The sequence below is a fragment of the Chrysochloris asiatica genome, unplaced genomic scaffold (assembly GCF_000296735.1).
Source record: "Chrysochloris asiatica unplaced genomic scaffold, ChrAsi1.0 scaffold00001, whole genome shotgun sequence".
NCBI classification, from domain to species: Eukaryota; Metazoa; Chordata; class Mammalia; order Afrosoricida; family Chrysochloridae; genus Chrysochloris; species Chrysochloris asiatica.
The window spans coordinates 56,928,359-56,951,370 of record NW_006408519.1 but is presented as its reverse complement, the minus strand read 5'-3'; the positions used below and the strand labels follow the sequence as shown (position 1 = coordinate 56,951,370).

Genomic DNA, 23,012 nt, shown 5'->3' with positions numbered 1-23,012 from the left:
AGCCTGTATGCAGGGGCAAGATCTGACAATCCATTTCCATAAAGATTTACAGCTTGGGAAATCCTATGGCGGTGTTCTGCACTGTTCTATAGGGTCACTAGGAGTTGGAATCCATGGCAGTGGGTTTGTTTGTTTGTTCTAGTTCTTCCTCCTATTTCATTGTGTATATCCTAAGATCTTAAAACCTTGTAAGAGGTCATGCAACATACTACAATTGGTCGCCATGTGCCTGGAGCAACACAGTAGGTAGGAGAGACAGAAACAGTAGGAAGAAATGCAATGTGGGGCTAATTGCCTCTTTTGCCATAAGACCAGAAGAACTGGATGGTGCCCAGCTGCAACTGCTGAACATTTTGATTAAAAATTTCTGTAGTAGTTATTGATCAAAAGGAAATATTTTCAAATTTTCATGGACTTCAGACCTTCTGAAGCCATGGAGGCTGGATGAACTTCTGAAACTATTGCCCAGAGATAGTCATTAAACCTTAGACCATACGTATCTACTGAAGTCTTCTTAAAGCCAAACAACAGTTTAGCTTAACTAAGAATAATAATAATGAAATGTATGTCTTGAGCATCATGCTCCTCTGATGACTCTTTATATTGAATCAGATTAATAACAGTAATTCAGCAACTTGAAAGGTTAAATAGAAAATTTAGGGAGAAGGTAAGTTTATGTCAACAGGAGAGGAACACCTCAAGAAAGAAGGGTGAGAACAAGTCTTGGAATATAATGAATAAATCAAAAACTATAATGAATGGCACTGAATTGTATGCATAGAAACTGACAAATCAGTGTCTGTTGTGCTCTGCATATTCTCAACTATAATAAAATAAATCCGAAAATATTTACAACCTCTCACAATATTAAATATAGTTGCTACAGAGTCGATTCTTACTACTGGTTGCCTGTGTATATCAGAGTAGAACTGTGCTCCCTAGGACTTTCAATGGCTGATTTTTTTGGGAAAAGATCATCAGGCATTTCTTCCAAGGCACCTTAGAGGGGACTGACATCAAAAACATCATACATGAAGAAAGCAAAAAATCATTGAGAAGACAAGAAAGAAGGAAAAGGTTAAAATGGATGTCAGAGGAGACACTGAAACTTGCTCTCCAGCATAAAGATGCTAAAGCAAATGGAAGAAATGAGGCGGTCCAAGAGCTAAACAGAAAATTAAAAAGATCAGCTCGAGAAGATAAAGCCAAATATTACAACAAAATGTGCAAAGATCTGGAATCAGAAAACCGAAAAGGAAGAACACAGTAGCAGTTCTCAAGCTGGGGGAACTGAAGAAAAATGTCAAGCCTCAACTTTCATTATTGAACGATTCGCTGGGCAAATGATTGAATGATTCAGAAAGCATCAAGAGAAGATGGAAGAAATACACGAAGTCACTGTACCTAAAGGAAATGGTTCAGGTTCAACCGTTTCAAGAGGTAGCATATGATCAAGAGCCAATCATACTGAAAGAGGAAGTCCAAGGTGCATTGAAGGAATTGGCAAAGAACAAGGCACTGGGAATTGATGGAATAAAAATAGAAATCTTTCAAGAAAGTGAGGTGGCACAGGAGGCAATCACTTATCTCTGCCAAGAAATTTGGAAGACAACTATCTGGCCGATTGATTGGAAGAGATCCATATTTGTGCCCATTCCAAAGAAATGTCACCCAACAGAATGCAGAAATCATTGGAAAATCTCTTTGATATCCCATGCAAGTAAAGTTTTGCTAAAGGTAATAAAGGAACGGCTACTATCATACATTGACAGAGAACTTCCAGAGGTTCAAGCCAGATTCAGAAAAGGCTGTGGAATGAGGGATATCATTGCTGATGTCCAATGGATCTTGTCTGAATGCAGAGAGTTTCAGAAAGACGTTTACCTGTGTGTTATTGACTATGCAAGTGTTTTTGATTGTGTGGATCATGACAAGCTATGGACGGCATTGTAAAGTATGAATATTCCGGAACACTTAATAGTGCTCATGAGGAATCTGTACCTGGACTAAGAGGCAGTTGTTCGAACAGAGCATGGGAACACTGAATGTTTTAAAATTAAGAAAGGTGTGGAACAAGGTTGTATTCTTTCACCATACTTATTCAACTTGTATGCTGAGCAAATAATCTGAGAAACTGGGTTATATAAAGAAAAATGTGGCATCAAGATTGCAGGAAAACTCATTAACAACCTGCGATATGCAGATAATACAACCTTGCTTTGTGAAATTGAAGAGGACTTAAAACATTTACTGATGAAGATCAAAGAGCACTGCCTTTGGTATGGATTACATCTCAATGTCAAGAAAACAAAAATACTCACCATTGGACCAATAAATAGCATTCTTATCAATGGAGAAAAGGTTGAAGTTGTCAAGGACTTCATTCTTCTTGGATTAACTATCAACACTCACAGAAGCAGCAGTCAAGAAATCAAGCGATGTATTGCCTTAGGCAAATCTGCTGCACAAGACATTTTTAAAGTGTTGAAGAGCAAAGATGTCAGCTTGAGGACTAAGGTGCGCCTGACCCAAGCCATGGTATTTCCAATAACCTCATATGCATGTGAAAGCTGGACAGTGAATAAGGAAGACCGTAGAAGAATTGATGCCTTCGAGTTGTGGTGTTGGAGGAGAATATTGAAGGTGTCATGGGCTGCCAAAAGAACCAATAGATCTATTTTGGAAGAAGTGCAGCCAGAGTGCACCTTGGAGGCCAAGATGGTCAAACTTTGTCTCTCATACTTTGGACGTATTATCAGGAGGGACCAGTCACTGGAGAAGGAAATCATGTTTGGTAAGGTGGAGGGTCAAAGAAAAAGAGGAAGACCCCCAATGAGATGGATTGGCCAAGTGGCAGCATCGATGGACTCAAGCGTGGCAACAGAAGTGAGGTTGGCCCATGATCGGGCAGTGTTTTGTTCTGCTGTGCATAAGGTTGCTATGGGTCAGTACCCACTTGATAGCACCTAAAAACAACAACAAAAATCTCTAATGTTTCAAATATTAGTCAAGAGCTTTGACAATTTGCCCCACACCAAGACATCATATAAATTATTAAGACAAGCTTGGTAAAGTAGAAGTTCAACAAAAGTGTGAGACTCTCAGTGACATGGATTGAGATAGTCTCTACATTAATGGGTTCAAACTGTATTAATTGGTTCAAACATAGCAAAAGTCATGTGGCTAGTGTGGGACTAATCAACTTTTCATAAGAACTATACATAATGTGGAGTCCTGGTGTGGTGCTGTGGGATAAGCATTGGACCACAAGGTCGGTTTGAGCCTCAAGGTTCAAATTCACCAGCCGCTCCTTGGAAAGTCTATGCAAGGTCGCTAAGGGTCAGAACTGATTAAAAAACACTAAAGAACAATACATAAGGTCTTCATGGTCGGAGCTGACTCAAGGGCAGCTAACAAAAAGAATAACCAAATTCAAGTGACATAGTTTTAAAAGTTACAATGTTCAGATATTGTTTTTCCTCATATAATAACAACTTTAATTCATTTATAGTTTAGATAAGGCTAGGTCACTCTAAACCAAATTTCTGATTAAAATGTTTTAAGAAGTAAAAACAAAGGAGCAGTGTGTGCGATATGCAAAACTACAAATTATTGAGCAACAAATAAACAAAAGCTGATTTAAATTTTAATTGTTTTTGATATATCTGAAAGCTCTTTGAATTTCCTGGAGGATTATTAGAACCCATCTGGCTGTTTCACATATTGGCATTGTTGTTATTGTTAAGTGCCGTCTAATTATTTCTGACCTATAGCGACCCTGTATAGGGTTTCTGAAGAGTAGCTGGTAAGCTTGAACCGCCAACTTTGCAGTTCAAACGGCTTTGCAGTCTGGCACATTAACTCACAGCACCACACCAGGACCCCCTACTGGCATTAGGTATCCTTTTAAATATTGGATTTGGATATGTACTATATTGAATATTTTACACCAACAGAAATAAAATAACTATTCAGCAGGAAATATGTTATGTATTAACTAATCCCAGAGTCCTGGTGTGGCACTGTGGGTTAATGTACTGGACTGTAAAGTCGGTTGAACTGCAATGTCAGTGGTTCAAGCTCAACAGGCACTCCTCAGAAACCCTATATAGGGTTGCTATAGGTTGGACCGACTCAACAGCGCTTAACAACAACAACAATTGACTACAAAAAAAAAGAAGCAATGTAACTAAACTTATTTCCAAAATAGGTGACTGAATCAAAGTTATTATTAAGGGCTCCATTGCGTAGACAATCCAGAGACCCAACTCAACTGCCTTAAGGACAAAAGGGAGCTTCTGGTTTGCTTTGCAACTATAAAGTCCAAGGTGTAGACTTCAGGTAGAGTTGCATCTAGCGGTTCTATGATTCAATGCATTTCATTCTCCTCAGCATTCCTTAGCAGTGTTGTCATCTCCAATGTTGGCTCTATTCTCAGGTAACTCTAGACTTATGTCTAACTCTAGACTTTGTAACTAATAATCCTTTTGATCAGAATGGAGCATCACTAAGTGAGTCTCAATTTGAAGAGATGACCTTTTTGTCTCTTGAAGAGAGTTTAGCTACATAGCTGTTTTACAGTTTTTTAGGTCAAGGAAAATCCTAAAGAAAACAGAGCTCCAAGTACTATAAATGTGCAACCATTTGGCCATCTCATTGCAGTGTCAAACTGTAAAGCATTAAAATTCAGTCAAATTTCCTGAAGTATACTACTCTTGGAAAGAATGCAGTTTTCTTTAGGAATATTGGCATCCCATGCTTGCAGAATATTGTGCACATACATCATATCCAACATAGGATGAAATGCTGTGGTGACATGCAAAAGAGTATTTAACACCATGTAATACCATTATTTCGGTTTTTGTTAAGTGTCATCAAGTCGGTTCTGACTCATCGCAACCCTGTGTGAGATTTCTGAAGAGTGACTGGTGGGTTTGAACCATTGGCCTTGAGGCTAGCAGGCCAATGCTTATCCTATCTATAGGGACATACCAGGACTTCATAAGTGAAGCAAGCTGGCTCAAAACTGCCTTTTCACTAGAATTCAAATTAATACATAAAATATTAACCACAGTGTTATACTGATATGAAATATGGCCATTTTTTTAATGTTAACCTTTCTTCTTCCACTTATTCCTCATCTTCTTATTCTTTGCAAAAGTCTCCTTAAAATCTGTTTCTTTTGAATACATTTATTTCTGTCTCTAGCTTTAAGATTAGTCTGACTTATTTTTCTTTGTACACTTTTGATACTTTAGTGAATCTTTTCTGTAAATTTTGCTACACTTATTTTTCTTTCATTGTTAATTGCAAATAGTATTTCTTCTTTATGGAATATACTAAAGTTTTATATGGGATGCATACTCAAATTGATTGAGGACTATGAACAACATTTCTTTCTGTCCCCTCGCTTTATTTAATTGCTTCCAGTGGGTCTCAGGGATACTTAAATAAGCTGACCAAATAATTTTATTGTTTGTGCAGCATTTGGAACCACTGAACAATTAAGCCCTACATTGTCTTGAAGATGTGGGTCCAATGGCACCTCCATGTTGCCTCCAATGATCATACACATAGGGGAGAAAGCCTTTTCCTTTCAACCAGTAGTTTTAATGCCATATTTTACTCAGATAATTCTCCAAGACATATTGTTTTAGACCTTAGTTATTTAAGGGCATACTATATTTTCTTCTTTTTCCTGTTTTTTTTGGTAAAATTATTTTGGTCAGATATTGTTTTATGTTTTATACATATTTTCTTTTTATAATTGGCAAATGCCTTATATGTTTTGATATTAAGTTTGTTGGTTTTTATTTTAAGTGCAAATTAAATAATGCTTTATCCATCCACCATCAAATATTCGCTGTAAATATAGATACTTGTTCTGCAGTCACCAAATGTGACTCACAAATAGTTTTTAATCAAATAAAGTTACTCTTAAAAACATATAAATAAGTGAATTAAATAAAGCTTAGCATATTAAAGAATACATATCAAAACTAAATATCTTTATGATATGTATCTTTTTATATTTTTCGAAAAACAGAAAATAGTGATACAGAATTTTAACTTAGAAGCATTGTGTGTTTCTCTGAATTCCCCATGTCTTAAATATTATTTGAGCTAAAATTGATATATTTCAGCATTTTGCAACTTGAAAGAATTAAATAATGAGTCTATTTTTTAGTCTTTTAAATATATTTAAGATACAGTATAATGGACTAGAACCAAATGAAATAGTCCAGTGGGAGAATTAGAGAATGATAAGATGAAACCTAGAATACTGACTATAACAACTTCTCTTCTGAGTAGCAGTCCCTAAAATCTGGGACCCATTTGTCTAGTATAGCTGAACTATAGTCCATGGATTGTGCTACTTAACTCTTGGACTATATGTTCTTCTGATAACAGTAGCATTTAACAGAGCACATATGATCTCTGGAATACAATTTTTAGAAAAATAAGATAAAAAATGTATTTTTCAAGCTATAATGTGTGCCACACACTTTGTAAAAGGGCTTTTATTGCTGGAGTAAAATAAGTTACATACTCAGCTTCTTCTGAGTTGTTGCTATGGTAACTATGTATATCTTGTAAAACTGTAAACAATTGTATAAAATGGTTTAATCGAACACATGTTTATAGCTGCACTAGCTCAGTTCAAATGTATACACTTTCCATTTTTAATATTATCTTTACAAAGGAATAGTTATTCACTTCATAAGGATGCTGAGAATCTTCTTCCAAAAGATTATGGCTATTTGTGTGTGGGTACATGGTGTGTAATTGGGGGAAAAGTGACTTTTCTTTCCATCTTCCAAAACATAACATGAGGGGATTATAGTACAAACAACTAGAATCTGTGGTCCTTCCATTTAATTGTTATGAGTAGTCTAGTCTGTGAAAACATGCCAAAAGCTTTTCTAAGTATTAGGCCTTCAGGTATAAAGATTAGCATGGCTAAATTGACTGCTGGCAATTTGAACAACCTTTAAAGTCTCTGCATAAAATCCACTGACAATGAAAATTTTCATTAGAAAAAATATGCTGCCATGGGCAATCCATGCTAACCAATTTATAGTCTTTATTTTTATAGGAGCTTTGGAGGCAGTGTGGGGTGGGGGAATGCTTTTAAATCAGCCAAACAAAACTCCCTGAACTTGTTACAGATTAATACATGATGGTTTTGCCACCATTAAAGGAAAAAAAAAAAAAAAAAAAAAAGATAAAGAGAATGCATGCATGAATTCTGCTCTCAGGTTTGAATTGGGGAGTACCATTTTTTTTTTTTTTTTATGTTTGTGTGATGTCCTATATGTTAAACCCCTGAATGAGGCAATGGGATTTATGGCTAAGGTTCTATTTTCCCAGGAACTTTTATGTCCAGGGAAAATTTAACCTAAGAAATTATTTATAAAAGGGGGATTAATTGTTCATAGCAAGATTATAATTGTTCTAGACATCCATTATTTTAAGTTTCATACAGAACCTACATTCACATAGAGATTCACTCACTCATCTATTAAGTATCTCTCCTAATCAGTGATACATAACCATTGTCATACTGCAGGTCTTTTATGGATCTTAAAAAGCACTGTTCATGAAGGAATGTTCTAAATCTGGAGATAGAAAGATGAATTTATAATGATAACAAAATACCTTTTAAGCTTTTTAGGTGTTTTTTTTTTTTTTTTTTTTTTTCATTTCTAGTATGTTTTCCATTTATTCTATTTTATAGATTTGATATTAGCAAGTTAGTAAAAATGAATAATATAAAATAAAAAGTCAAAAACTGAAAGTCTAGACAACAGAGTTTTCTAACCAAAATGAGAATGCAAAAATTCATGAGTTATACGGCTTCTCATTGAAAAAACTTTGCTCTGATTATGAGTATACATACAGTAATTCAGAATGTTAGCTCACTGCTGTCACATAAAATGTGAAATTTTATTCTTCTTAGAAAATGTTTACTTTGTTTCAGCTATCTTTCAAATGGTAACAGAGAATATAAATTACTGAAAGCAGCTAAGCAAATTGAGGAGACAATTATTGCTGTAGAATATACAACTATATTATTAGTTGTTTGTTTTTTTTAAAAAAAGAAGGCAAAGAAAACCTTCAAAACTTTTCCAAGTAGGAAAGCAAGGATTTGTAATTGCCTTAGCAATATAATAGTGCAGAAAATAAGAAGAACTAATAACTGTAAACATCTCAGGCTAATGGAATCATAAGCAATAAGCAACAGACTGCTGTGAAAAATACTTTATACCAGAAAAAGAGATTATGTCTTAATAGAGTTATGAGATTAGCAGATGATTGAACTGTAGTAAAGATAATATATTTTGATAGCAATAAAACAATACTATGTTTCATAAATTCTTACCTGTAAAATTAATTAAAAAGTCAGCAGTGATATGAATTCTTTTACTGAAAACTCTTCAAAGAATTGTAAAAGAGTTTTGGAAAGACAATAACTTTTCTACTTATAGTGAGCTAAATGAAGTTAAAAAAAAATAGAAAAGCAAATAAATTAAAATATAACTTGCATAACTTCGGGTGAGTTAGTTATTACTGAAGTAACTTCAGGAAAATTAGGAGAAATTAAAAGCAATTGAGAAAAGGTGATACTAAATATGATTAAATACAGTGGTGGACAGACTTGCTGTCCCATGACCTCTCTTATATACAAGAAGAGGACATTCTCCACACAAAAACGGAAAGAAGCAGCATATGTTCTGCTAATAAATAGGAAATGTGTAACTTAAGAGTACCAGTATTCCTAAGAAGGCCTACTGCTTCAATAATGAAGTGCTTGGCTGCTAATCAAAACGTTGGTGATTTAACCTCCCAGTGATTTCATATGAATGAGAGTGGATCTGCTACTGTTACGTTTTCAGGATAGGAAATCCTGTGGGCAGTTCTGCTTTATTATGTGGTAGCTACATGTCAGAATCAACTCTACAGCACCTAACAACACCAGTATTCTCTAAATCTATTATTATAATAGATGTTATACATAAATTTAAATATTTATTGAGCAAAAACGGTGTCAGGTCTAATCCTAGATATTACCGATTAAACATTAAATAAGAAGCACAAAGTCCTTCTTGCCTATAGAGCATACAGTCTAAAAAATCGAAATAGAAAAACCAAAAATATTTCCATTTAATTGATATGCTAGTGAACAGAATATGGATAAATTTTGTAAAACTGTCATTCTTATTTTCACTCAATATTATTGGTAACAGTATTATACAATGACTGCATCATTCATTCTTTCATTCTACATTTATGCAACTCAAACAGATTGTGGTGGTTGTGGTTATGTGCTGTGGAGTCGGTTCTGACTGATAGCCACCCTGTACAGGGTTGCCAAGGCTGTACATCTTTACAGGAGCAGAAAGCCTCTTTTTCCCACGGAACAGCTAGTAGTTTTGAACTACTGACCTTGCAGTTCGCAGCCCTATTCGCAACTACTACACTACCAGAGATTAGGTACCAGTTATCTGCAACACAATAAACACAACAAAATAAGAAGAAATACATAGATCTTTGAAAACAACAATGACTAATATATCAGGTTTTGGTTCAACAGCATTTTTGTATGTGTGCTTCAGGGATTGGATTAAGAATTAAATATAAAGAGAAATGATTACTACTTAGTTTCTACTCTGAACAACTGTAAGTCTAGGTGACCAGTAAATAGATAAGTTAAAATAATGTGATAAGTATTAAGAAAGAAACAAATAGTTATACACTATATTATGAGGAGAAATGGTCCAATACATAGATCAGAGGAATTTTAGAGGTAAAGATGCCTCTTACTGAGAGGTGAGGCCAGCAAATTTTGGAATAGGAATCTAAATAAAGAAGGTAAATATAAATAAAGTCACAAAGATGAGAAAAGAATAATATGTGTGAAAGATATCAAAGAGCCCTGTGTTACTAAGCCCTTAAGCATTGCTGTTGTTGTTAAGTGCCATCGAGTTGGTTTAAACCATCATCTTGTGGCTAGCAGTCCAATACATACCCTACAGTGCCACATCAGGAGTCTAGGCCATTAAGCATAGATAAGGGAAATAGGTATTAAATTTAAGTAAGTCATGGATTTTGTCATTCTAAGAAAACTGGTCTTCAGCATAATAATGGAGAATTATTGAAATGCTTTAGCAATTAGAAAGAAAGAGTCATATATACCATTTTGTAAAAAACCAAGTAGAAACAATGAGCCTAAAACCCCAGTCAGTAGTCTAGGCAAAAGTGGGTAAAGAGCTGAAATGGGGAAGGGATAGATAGGACAGAGAAAAGAAATGCACTGGACTAGTTAGGAGGCAAAATTAAAAGGAATTAGTCATGAGTCCTGTCTGAATATGAAAGTGAGACAAAGATTAGTAACTTTCTAAGATTATGCCATGGATTGGCCAAGATGAGATAGTAATAACGGAAGTAGAAATGGAGAGTTAACAGATAATGAGTTAAAATGTAAACTTGATTACATTTTGGTTACATTTTGATATCTGAAGGGTATTCAGAAGAATATGTTTCCTCTAACTAGAATGGTAAGCTTAACTAATTTTTATTTACCTTGACACTACCTTTTTCAGAGCAGTTTTAGAGAAAAAAAAAAAAGGAATTAAATCCACATTTAGGAGATCAAAGAGTGAAGAAAGGAGAGCTTTTTTTTTTAAGAATAGGAAAAAAATGATCACAAGAATGCTATAAAAATATAGATAAGTTAGGAAGTATTTGATGAATCATGATCCTGGATGAGATAGGCAAATCTACGTAGAAGATAGAAGACAGGAAAATCAGGCAATGCACCTTTATGTTGAATAACAAAATGCCAATCTTCTACCTGTCTTAATTTCTCATACTTAATAACTTGCATGTTGCTATTATGGTGAAAGCTATACTACCAGTATTTCCAATACCAGTAGACTCATCTATGGTGGACAGGTTTCACTGGAGCTTCCAGACTAAAACAGAGTAGAAAGAGAGGTCTGGCTATTTATCTTTAAAAATTAGCCCATGAAAATGTATGGCTCACAACAGAAAACTATATGACTTGATTCTTTGTACATATTCTCAGAAAGAATTACTCTATAGAGAAGAACACCCTGAGTGGTTGGTTGGGGGTCAATGAGGACCATGGAAGACCTTCAGTGAGTTGGTTTGCCATAATAGCCACATTGTGGATCTCAGACATGCTGGCAATTGTGAGGGTAACTCAGGACGGGTTATATTTTCTTCTGTTCTACATAAAACCCCTTTGAGTCATAATCAACTCAACAACAGCTAACAATGACAGAGTATTAAATCTCAATTTCTTACATGGAATTAGAGAAAAGAATATCCCATAAAACGGAAGCTTGTATTTTGGCTTGTGGAAAGTGGTAAAGGGTTTGTATCATTACTTTGGAGAAGTGAAGAGGAAGCTGAAGAGAATTAAGACAAGACACACAAATACAGAGAAAAGAATGTTCAAATCATATTACTGTTCAGGGATGAATATTGTTATTGTTAAGTGCTGTTGAGTTGGTTCTGACTCATAGCAACCCTGTATAGGGTTTCTGAGGAACTGCTGGTGAGTTTGAACAGCTGACCTTGGGATTCAAACCAACGTTGCAGTCCAGTGCTTATCCTACAGTGCCACATTAATGAATATACAATGGCACATTTCTGTGAGATTATGAGATTCTGCCTACAACACTCAAGCTCTAACATATAGGCAGAGAAGAGTAAACAATAAACTTAATATGACTCTGGAGGTTGATTTGTGTGTCCTGAAGGAAAGAGCAAGGAGAGCTGTGGTGTGGCCAGTTTTGCACTCTCAGAAGGATGTGGGGGAATATGAGGCCAGAAAAAACAAAAACAAAAAAACAGTAAGCAGTACATCAATTTTTATAATTTGACTTTCAATTAAGACTAAGATATTTTAATCTCCTAAATAACTACCAGCTGTTCAGCAGGAGAAAGATGAGGCTTTCTGCTCCCGTAAAGATTTGCAGCCTGGGAAATGCCGTACAGGGTCACTATGAGTTGGAAATGACTTAATAGCACTTAACAACAACAACAACAAATATTTATAGAGACATTTATATTAATAATCAGAATATGGAATGTACAAAATATGCATATAGGAAAATTGGAAGTCATCAAAAATGAAATAGCCTACATATTCCTAGACATTAGTGAGCTCAAATGAATCAGTACTGACCATTTTGCAATGGACAATCATATTGTTTACTATGCCTGAAACAAAAAATTAAAGAGGAATGCTGGCAGATTCATTCAAAAAGAACATGTCAATATTTATATGGAAGTACAGTGCTGGCTGTGTTGGGATTATATTCATAGGTATACCAGGAAGACCAATTAATATCACTCTTGTTCAAATGAAGTGGATGAAGCAAAGCTTTTGAGACCTTCATTTGCTGCTGGGTCACGACTCAAAATAAGAAGAAATAGTTGTAAACATCCATTAATAATCAGAACATGCAATGTGCAAAGTATGAATCTAAGAAAATTGGAATTTGTTTAAAAAAAAATAAAGGAAATGAATAAAGATTGATATCATAGGCATTGTTGTTGCTATTAAACACCATTGAGTCAGTACCTATGCAGTACCCTGCATAGGGTTTCCAAGGAGCAGCTGATGATTTTGAACTGCAGACCTTGCAGTGCTTAATCCTACAGTGCCACACCAGGACTCCATCCTAGGCATTAGTGAACTGAAATGGACTGGAATTGGTGATTTTGAATCAGAAAAGCATATGGTTTACTGTGACAATAGTATCAAATTGAGTGGTGTGACATCACATTGTCAAAAAGAACATTTCAAGATGTATCTTGAAGTACAATGTTGTTTGTGATAGTATATTATTCGTATGCCTACAAGGAAGACCAGTTAATACCGCTGTTATTCACATATGCACCAACCATTAGAGCCAGTAATGATGAAATTGAAGAATTCTACCAACTTCTTCAGTTTGAAGTTAATCAAACATGGAATTAAGATGCATTTCATAATTACTGGTAATTAGAATGCAAAAGTTGAAAACAACGGAGAAAGATCAGTAGTTGGAAATACAGCCTGGCCTTGGGTACAGAAATAACACTGGAATTTACATGACAATTTTGTAAGATAAATGACTTACTTATTCATTGAAACAATTTTTCAACTATACATGTGCACCTAACCAAATAGAATAACCAGGAATTAAACTAACTAGATCTGTAAAATGAGACAATGGAGAAGCTCAATCTCATCAACTGAAACAAGGCCAGGGCCAGATGAGGAGCACTATCTTGAGGTTTTGTGAGTGGCTTGGGGGCACAGAGGCATTTCAGTGACTGGTGGAGAAAAAGGTACAATTTTTTTCTTATCCCTATCTTATCTCTGGTGACCAGAAATGTGACCAGTCTCTACCCACACCCTCAGCAAAACTCCTTCTCCCCAGATCGTCTGATCCGAACGAAGATGAGTCGCACAGCTGAGGATATCAAAGTGAGTTGGGTGCTATCTGCACCAATCCTAGTGCATGGATTCAGGTGAGGCCTGCTTCTGGCCATTCCTAGCAAACCCTGGACTAGCAGGAACTCTCTTGATCATAAAGACATTGATCTCAGTTGCCTTGGGGTCTGTATGAACTTCTTCTAGATTGGGTGCCCAAAACAAGCAACACCTAGGTCTATAGGATCTCCATCTAGGACTGGGAATGCCAGTTCCATTGCTTGCCCACCCACAATATGAGTTCCTTGGCTGGCAGAAGCTCACAAGAGGTATCTCCTTTCTGGGTCTAGCACCTTCCCTGGTTTTTCCCTTTTATTGTATTTTTTTGTTTATTCTTTCTTCTCCTTTTACCTCTATTTTTCTTCTCTTGTTTGTTTTTCTTTTTATCCTATCTCTGCTTTCATTTTTTCTTTTCTTCTGTTTCTCTGTCCAGCCACTTCCTTCTATCTTTTCATTTTTGCTCTCGATTTTTTCTTTACTACTCTCTGGTCTTTTTTTTTCTTCTTCATCCCTCTCACTAATTGTGTTTAGTGATTTCTCTTTCTTTACTTTCTCTTTTCCATGTTTCCCCCACTTCTTTTCTCTTTTTGGTTATTGTATTCTTTTCCTAACTGTTGGCAGTTTTGTTTTGTTTTTTACCTTTATTATTTTCTTGTTTGTTGTTGTTTGCTGTTGGATTTTTCTTGTGAGTATGTGTGGGAAAAGCAAAGTAGAATTCAGGAAAATACTACAGAAACAAACAAACCAAAAACATGGAATACTGGAGACAATACAGAACCTGCAAATAGAAATCCCAAAGATTAACACTAATATTTCAGAAATGGGCAATATATTGAAAAACAAAGAAATAGATTTGAATCAATTGAAGTCAAAATTAGTGAACATGAAGATAAATATCTTAATATTGATATGCTAGAAGAACAATTTGAAAAAAGAAGGAGCAAATACAACACCTAGCAGAGGAGACAGTGCTGAAGAACAGTCATAGCTGGGAAGGCAGGAACAATGTGGAGCATGATGTATCAGGTCTTAAATATGAGGCTTGTGGGTCAGGTTCCCCTGGAAAATTAATCCCAGGGTTGCTCTTCCCCTTTTATGTGTCTTGGTGCTCCTGGTAGATCCTTAATGGGAATATCTATGGGATTCAAGAACACTAAGGCAGACCAGGCTTTACAGGAATGCTCCCCACAGGAATCCAGCAATATTTTATAAGAGTACAGGGGTTATTGAGGTACCTGCACATCACTGGTTTGATCAGCAACACCTCTGCAACACTCATGAGAGATTACACAATCTCTTGTGTCAGAGGGAGGTAGTGCCTCTTTATCTTTGGACCCCAGAATAGAGCTGGTGACTCATAAAATCTAGAGTGAGAAAGAGAAGGACAAAAGAGAGGGAGACAGTTCAGACAAAGCATCACACACAAAGTATGCAAAATGAGTCAACCTCACGTACAGCCCTCCCCCCAGTACCTCAAACTATTGTGGTCAAGTCCTAGGCTTGCGTCCTGGCTGACTTAATCAAAATGTGGTCCTCCGCTGGCTGATTCATCTCACTCACCACACCCAAAGAACTAAGGGCAAGTTGTACTTGACCATGATCAAACAAGACACCTGCATATACTGACTTTTAAGCACAAGCAGTTTTACTGGAAAAGCGAAAGTATGTTCTCAAAGTAGAGCACACCAGAATGTCTAAAAGCAGCATTACCAAGTAACAGTGAGTCCATTCTCTTATTTTCACCTATCAAAATTCTGATGGAGTGATTCAGGCAATGGTCCAGGGTTTTGGCCCCAAAAATGTCAAGTTCATAGACACTGACCTGGTTCAGTGTCAAAAAGCTACAGGACTAGCAAGCCCTATCTCCTTGCAAAGTGAGACAAAGTTCAGCAGACAAAAATCTTCAGCAAAGCATTAATTTATTATACCATAGAATTATACCTGAAGAGTGAGGAATGGGTCTATCTTGCCAGTGAGGTTAGACCCCTTAAAGTCTGGGGTTTGCATATTAAGTACAGTTTTCCTGGTCTCAGACGCCCTCCATTAGGGGTGGAGCTGATGCCACCCTAAACTGCACAAAACAAAGGGTACATGTGTGTTTTTGTGGTTTTGTCATTTCTCCCTTATTCTTTTATATATATATAGATGTTTTATTGTGAATTATGTGATAGTTTACATGGGAGAATTAGTTTTACATTCATTCTATTGTATATCATTTCATTGCCACAGTTAGAATCCCCTCCATGCATCATCAACCAACCAAATGGTATACCCTGCCAGCCTGCCGCTCCCCACCCACCTGGTCGTCAACACATAGCCCCTCTCCCTCTCTGGATCTCAAGTCCCCAGCTGCTCTATCTTTCCACGTCATTGTCTCTGCCTCCATCTCAGGCATCACTGCTTCTCTGGGTAGGGTCCCGCTCTCTGCACTTCTCCATTGATGGTCGTAGGGACCTCCACTCCTAGACTGAAAAGTTAATCACCCCCCTCCGTGCTATAAAACATCTACCTTTACATTTTCAACCCTCACAATCAGTCCTGATAACAATTATTGACTATTGTATCACAAGAGATCCATCTGCATTTCATTTCATCAGTCCTGACTAGACAGATTAGATACTACTCACTGGAGATTCTACCTTCCTCCATGCCCTCTGGATCTAGGTTCCCTCTTGAAAGCTTGTAAGCCAGTCACTTCTTGCCTTTGTAGCCTCCCTCCCATTTTGGGTAGCCAATGTCCAAGTTGCCCATCCCTGTCTACTCTGTGTATGGAGGGGGTGGGAATGATTATTGCAGTAAGGATTTGTTTCCTCTTTTGAGCTACTGCATCCATAGGTGTAGGTCAAGTTCATCAAATTGTATCAGATTATGCTTTTATCCCTCTTCTTTCTTCTTCTGGTTGAGCTCTGATCATTGATGCCAGGTCAAGTGGGTATTACCTGCAAGTGTAGGTGCTCTTGCACATATCCCCTCTCTTCTTATCAGCTGGATGCTCACTCTCCACTCTAGTCCTCTGTGGTTGTGTCACTGACTCTGGGTCCAACTCTGCTTGTGCTAACTGCTCAAGTCCTACCCTGTCCATCCTTCCCACTCCCCGCTTCCTTTTATCCTGCACCTGTCGTTGTTGTTGTTAAGTGCCTTTGAGTCGGTTCCGACCCATAGTGATCCTGTATAGGATTTCCGAGGAGCAGCTGATGGACATGAACCACCAACTGTGCAGTTCAAATGGCTTTGCAGTCTGACGCATTAACCCACAGCGCCACACCTAACAACCTGCAATGTATAGATGACACAACCTTGCTTGCTAGAAGTGAGGAGGACTTGAAATACTTATTATAAAGATCAAAGACTATAGCACAGGATCAGGCAGAGTTTCATTCTGTTGTGCATGGGGGTCACTATGAGTCAGAAAAGTATTTGATTGCCCTTAACAATCAAATCAATTTTTCTGTGGTAGTGCAGGATAATGCACTGGACTGTACAGTCAGTGGTTGAAACTCACTAGCACTTAACAACAACAACAATAATATGATCTACCACATTAATAGATATATTTGTAGCAAATGTAAATACTTATGTAAAAAAAAATAGTCTGTAGATCGTTTATATATTTGTGCATATACTTCTACTATACTTCTTCTAAGGAGCTCTGATAGCATAGTGGTTACGAATTGGGCTGCTAACCTCAAGGTCGCCTGGTAGAAACTACCAGCTGTTCCACAGGAGAAAGATGAGGCTTCCTGCTCCCGTAAACATTTGCAGCCTCAGAAAGCCTGTGCAGGGTCGCTATGGGTCGGAACCAACTCCACGGCACTTAACAACAACATACTTCTGCTACCCTTCTCATATCCATTCCTCCTGTTTATCTTTTCATGTACCCACCCATAGCTCACTGTCACTTTAGTATTGTATATATAACAGTATTTAGTTATATTTCCTTTAACTCTTACACTCTTCTGTGTGTCTTCCTCTACTTCAATCATTCTTCTGCCAACCTCCCTCTTCTTATATATTGCTTTCTCACCAGTGAATTACTTTTCATTCCCGCCCATCCCCGGTAACCATTAAAGAATGTTCTTTTAGTGTGAAAACCTTTACTTGACTTTTTTACAATAGTGGTGTCATAAACTATTTGTCCTTTTTTATCGACTAATTTCACTCAGTTTAAATGTCTTCCAGGTGCATCCATGTTATTAGGTGTTTCACAGATTCATCGTTATTCATGAACATCACAACATTGTGTAGTATTCCATTGTGTGTATTTACCAAAGTTTGTTTTTCCATTCTTCCATTGGTGGTCACTTACATTGTCTCCATCTATTGTGATTAGTGCTGTAATGAACATGAGTGTGCATACATCTGTTTGTGTCACAGCTCTGTTTTATTGAGAATATACAACAAGTAGAAGGATTGCTGGGCAATATGGTATGTCTATTTCAAAGGTTTTAAGGAAACAACAGAACATTACCCACAGGGGTTGCATCACTTTACAGTCCTGCTAGCTCTGTTTATTAGTGTAAAGAAATCCAACTGGTTTTTTTTTTTGTTTTTTTTTTGTGTGTGTGTGTGTGAAAAGTAATCTGTTTATTCCATCACATTATGATAGTTTTGGAGGCCTTCAGAAACATACTTTAAAGCATAGTACACAGTCATCATAAAATGTCTCACAATTTCAAAGCATCATTTAAACCAAGACAATGCAAATATTGCATATATTTTCAGAAATTAAACAGCAATGTAGTCAACTTTAAGAAAACACTATGTATATAGTTACAGCAGAATATACCCATTTTCCCCACTATACACACACACAAACACACACACACACACATTGGTTGTGTTATAAGCAAATCAAAGTTTGTTAATAAATCTTCTTCCAATCCTGATTCAGTGTTCTTCTTCATGCAGTCTAGTTTCTGAGATTATTTGCTCAGTTTATAAATAGAATAGAAAGAATACAACCCTGAAGGACACTTTTTCTGATTTGAACCATGTGTATATTTCCTTGTTCTCTTCAAAAGACTGCCTCTTGATCTATGTGCAGGTTCTGCATGAGCACAACTAAGTGTCAAGAGTTCCCATTTTTCACAATGGTATCAATAATGTTTTTTTTAATTTTTATGATCCATACAGCTGAATGTCTTTGCATAATCAATAAAGCACAGGTAAACATCTTTCTGGTATTTTGTTTTCAGTCAAGATCTATCTGATGTCAGCAATGACATTTCTTATTCCATGTCCTTTTATGAATCTGGTTTGGATTTCTGGCAATTCATTGTCAATGTACTGCTACAATCATATTTTAAATTATGTTTTGAAATATTTTGCTTTTTAGTGATATTAATGATATTGTTTAATAATTTCTGAATCCTGTTTCTTCACCTTTCAATGGAATAGGCACAAATATGGATCTCTTCTAGCTCGTTGGCCAAATAGTTTTGTTCCAAATTTCTTGGCATAGAAAAGGGAGCACGTCTAGTGTGGCATCTATTTGTTGAAGAATCTCAATTTGTATTCCAGGAGCTTTGTTTTTTGCCGATGCCTTTAGTGCAGCATGAACTTTTCCCTTCAATACCATATGCCACCTTGACTGAATATCCACCAATTATTTTCGGTAGTGACTTTGTGTATTCCTTCCATCCTCTTTGATGCTTCCTGCATCATTCAGTTGTTTGCAAAGGAAATTCTTCAGAATTGTTCATTGAGTATTGACTTTTTCTTTAGTTCATCCAAGCCTAAGACATATGTTCTTCCTTTTGGTTTTCTGACTCCAATTCTTTGTACATTTTTGTTGTAATACTTTACCTTTTCTTCTCAACCCACCCTTTGAAATCTGTTCAGCTCTTTCACCTCATCATTTTCTTTAGATACTCTTCATCAGGAGCAAGTTTCAGAGTCTTTTCTGATAACGATTTTGATCTTTTCTATGTTTTCTGACACTTTAATGACCTTTTGCTATCTCCATGGAATATGTAAAAATAACAATTAGATATCACATAAGAACCACCTGCAATTGTCAGGTGACTTCAAATTGGTTCCCATGCATAGTGACTCTGTTTAGAACAGAATGAAACAATGCTTGGTCTTGCGCCGTCCTCACAATTGTTGCTATGTTTATGCCCATTGCTGAGGCCACTGTGTTAGGGATCTTCCTCTTCTTTGCCAACCATCCATTTTATCAAGCATGATGTCCTCCCAGGGCCAACTGGTTTTTGAATGTTGATCTTGTGCCCTGCCACTTTGCTGGATTTTTCAATGTGTTCCAACACTTGCATGCTAAATCTTGGGGATTTTCTATGTATGTAATCCTGTTATCTGCACATATAGAGAATTCGATTTTTCTTTGCCAATTTGGGTGCCTTTGATTTTCTTTTCTTGCCTTATAACTTTGGCTAAGACCTCCAGCAGTATATTAAATAGGTATGGTGATAAAGGACATCCTTGTCTGGCTCATGTTCACAATAGGAATGCTTTCAGTTTCTCTCCATTTAGAGTAATGTTGGCTGTTTGCTTATATGGTGGTGGTGATGTGCTGTGGAGTCGGTTCTGACTCATAGCGACCCTGTATAGAGTTTCCAAGGCTGTAATTCTTTACAGGAGCAGAAAGCCTCATTTTTCTCCCACGGAACAGCTGGTAGTTTCGAACTGCTGACCTTGAGGTTAGCAGCCTGATTCGTAATCACTACACTACCAGAGCTCCTAGTTTGTTTATAGATATTCCCTTAATTATGGTGAGAAAACTCAATTCTATTTATATTTTGTTGTGTATATTTTTAGGTATTGAATTTTTTGAAATACCTTTTCTCCATTAATCAATGTGATCATGTAATTTGTTTCCTTTGTTTTATTTATTTGGTGAATTACATTGAATGTTATTCTAATATATAACCATCCTTTCATAGCTGGCATGAATCCCATTTGGTCATGATGTATTATGTTTTTGATATGTTGTTCGATTCTCTTGGCAAGGATTTTGTTAAGAATTATTTTATATGTTTTCATGAAGGTTATTGGTCTATAGTTTTCTTTTTTAGTGATGTCATTACCTGGTTTGGGAATCAGGGTTATGGCCTGTAGGGATTTTGTAATTTTTTCTATGTTCTAGAACAGTTTGATTAGAATTGGTGTCAGTTCTTCTTTGAATGTTTGGTACAATTCACCAATAAAGTCATCCTGGCTCAGATTTTTTTTGTTTTGTGAGCTCTGACAATATCTTGTCAATTTTATTTATCCTTTCAAAGAACCAACTTTTTGTCTCCTTGATTTTTTCTATTGTGTTTCTGTTTTCTGTTTCATTTATTTTTCCTTTAGTCTGCATTACTTATTTTCTTCTGGTAGCAGTGCATTTAATTTGCTGCTCTTTTTCTAATAGTTGGGGATGTTAGATTAATGAGTTAATTTTGGTTCTTTCTTCTTTTGGGAAATTTGTGCTTATTGCTATAAATTGCCCTCGGAGTGTGTTCCAAAGGTTTAGTATGTTGTGTTTTAGTTCTTGTTTGATTCAAGGAATTTTTAAACTTCATTTTCTATTTACTTTATTACCCAATAACTTTTAAGCAATGTGTTATTTGGTTTCCATGTATTTTATTTTTTCCTTGATCGTCCTATTGTTGATTTCTAATTTTCTACCATTGCAATCTGAAAAGATGTTTTGTGGTACTTGAATGTCTTTTTATTTATTGAGGTTTGTTTTGTGACCTAACATATGGTTTATTCTGGAGAATGTTCTATGTACACTGGAAAAGAATACATATTGTGCTGTTGGGTTGAGTACTCTGTAAAATTCTATGAGGTCAATTTGGTTGATTGTGCTGTTTAGTTCTTTTATGTATTTGTTGAGAACATAATAAGTGTTTATGCTCCCAATGAAAAAGCCTAAAAATACATAAACCACATTCTAATTGAATTGAAGAAAGAAGTAGACAACTCTACAATAGTAATAGAAGATTTGACACATCACTTTCAATGAAGGATAGAACAACTAGACAGAATTATAATTTTTTATTCTCCCTACTCTGTAGGGTAGGTAGTAGAGTGTGAAGCACAATGTTGGCAGTTTGGTTCCACTGTCTGCTCTTCAGGAGAAAGAATAGGCTTTCTGCTACCACAATGATTTGCAGTCTCAAAAAGGCTATACACTCAGCAGCACTTAAAAACAATTATAATCAATTAAATATGTGTAATGCTTTTGTGATAAATAAGCTATTCAATGTATATAAACTTCAGATATCATTTCTGCAAGCCATTGAACTAAAATGATGTTTTTTCAATCTCTATACATTCAGAATTCCAAATCTCTAAGAAACACATATTTCCATGTTGATGAATTCTGCCCTAATCCATAGCATATGTATTGGTTTTTTATTGCCATTGAAGATTTGCCACAATATGGTGGTGGTGGTTGTGTGCTATGGAAATGGTCCTGACTCTTAGTGATCCTGTATAGGCTTTCTGTGGCGGTAAATCTTTACAGGAGAAGAAAGCCTCATCTTTCTCCCTTAGAACAGCTGATAGTTTTGAACTGCTGATCTTGAGGTTAGCAGCCAGACTCATAACCACTACACTACCAGTCACTCCTAGGAAACCCTATACAATGGCACTTAAAATAGCAGCAACATGATAACAAGAGATATGGCCATTCATAACGTTGATCTGTTTTCAAAAATGAAGGCACAAGCTTGATGGCAGATAGGGTAGAAGTGCAGTGAGTATCTCCAGCAGCAATAACACAGAATACCAGAGGAAGCAGGTTCAGGGGACAGTTCCAGAAATTTGAACCACATATATAAGAATATTCAGAAAGTTTGAAGGCTTACAGCCAGTGAAATTAAACTTGGGCTTTTGAATTCGCCAGGTGAAGATGCCACTGGAGCCAGAGCCACCATCTTGGATGAGACTGAGAGGGGAAGGATCAGAGTTACCACCAACTAACTCCTGAGGGAACCTTGGATATAAAGGTGTGGACATTCTTTTTTTCTTTTTCTTATGTTTTCATTGTCTCTCACTGTCTGTGCACCTTCATTCGGGTGACTAGAGGGGGTGTCTGAGCAAGTGCACACCACCTCCACACTGGAGGGTTCTACTATGCATGCACACAGATCTCCTCAAAATTTTAAAAAGAACAGTTTCCACTTAAAACCAAACGGCAACATAAAATGGCCACAGCTGGCCCTGAACTGTTTATCACTAGGAAAAAGGCTGCAACGGGATTTGTGGAGTGCAAGAGACATAAACTAAAACCAAAATGGGCCAAAAATTAAATCCTGAGTTACATCATAACCACCAATAGCAACATCTTGAAATTTCTTAGGCGGCCTTGAAGGCAAGAAGCTGAAGGAGGATATTAAAGTCACACACATATTAGCCTACAGATACTTTTTTCTTCTCTCTCTCTCTTTTCTGCAATTATAGATTACAGTATTCAGTGTGTCTTTTTTGCTGTTGCTGGGTTTTTGGGGGGCGTTTTTTGTCCACTCTTTACCTTCAGGAGGCTGTTTCT

The 23,012-nt window shown here is 36.5% G+C and overlaps 1 pseudogene; it reads right to left on the bottom strand.

The window, feature by feature from the left end:
* Positions 1 to 22,398, bottom strand: part of LOC102837732 — a 31,976-nt pseudogene extending 9,578 nt beyond the window's left edge.
* Positions 22,399 to 23,012: the final 614 nt, after the last annotated feature.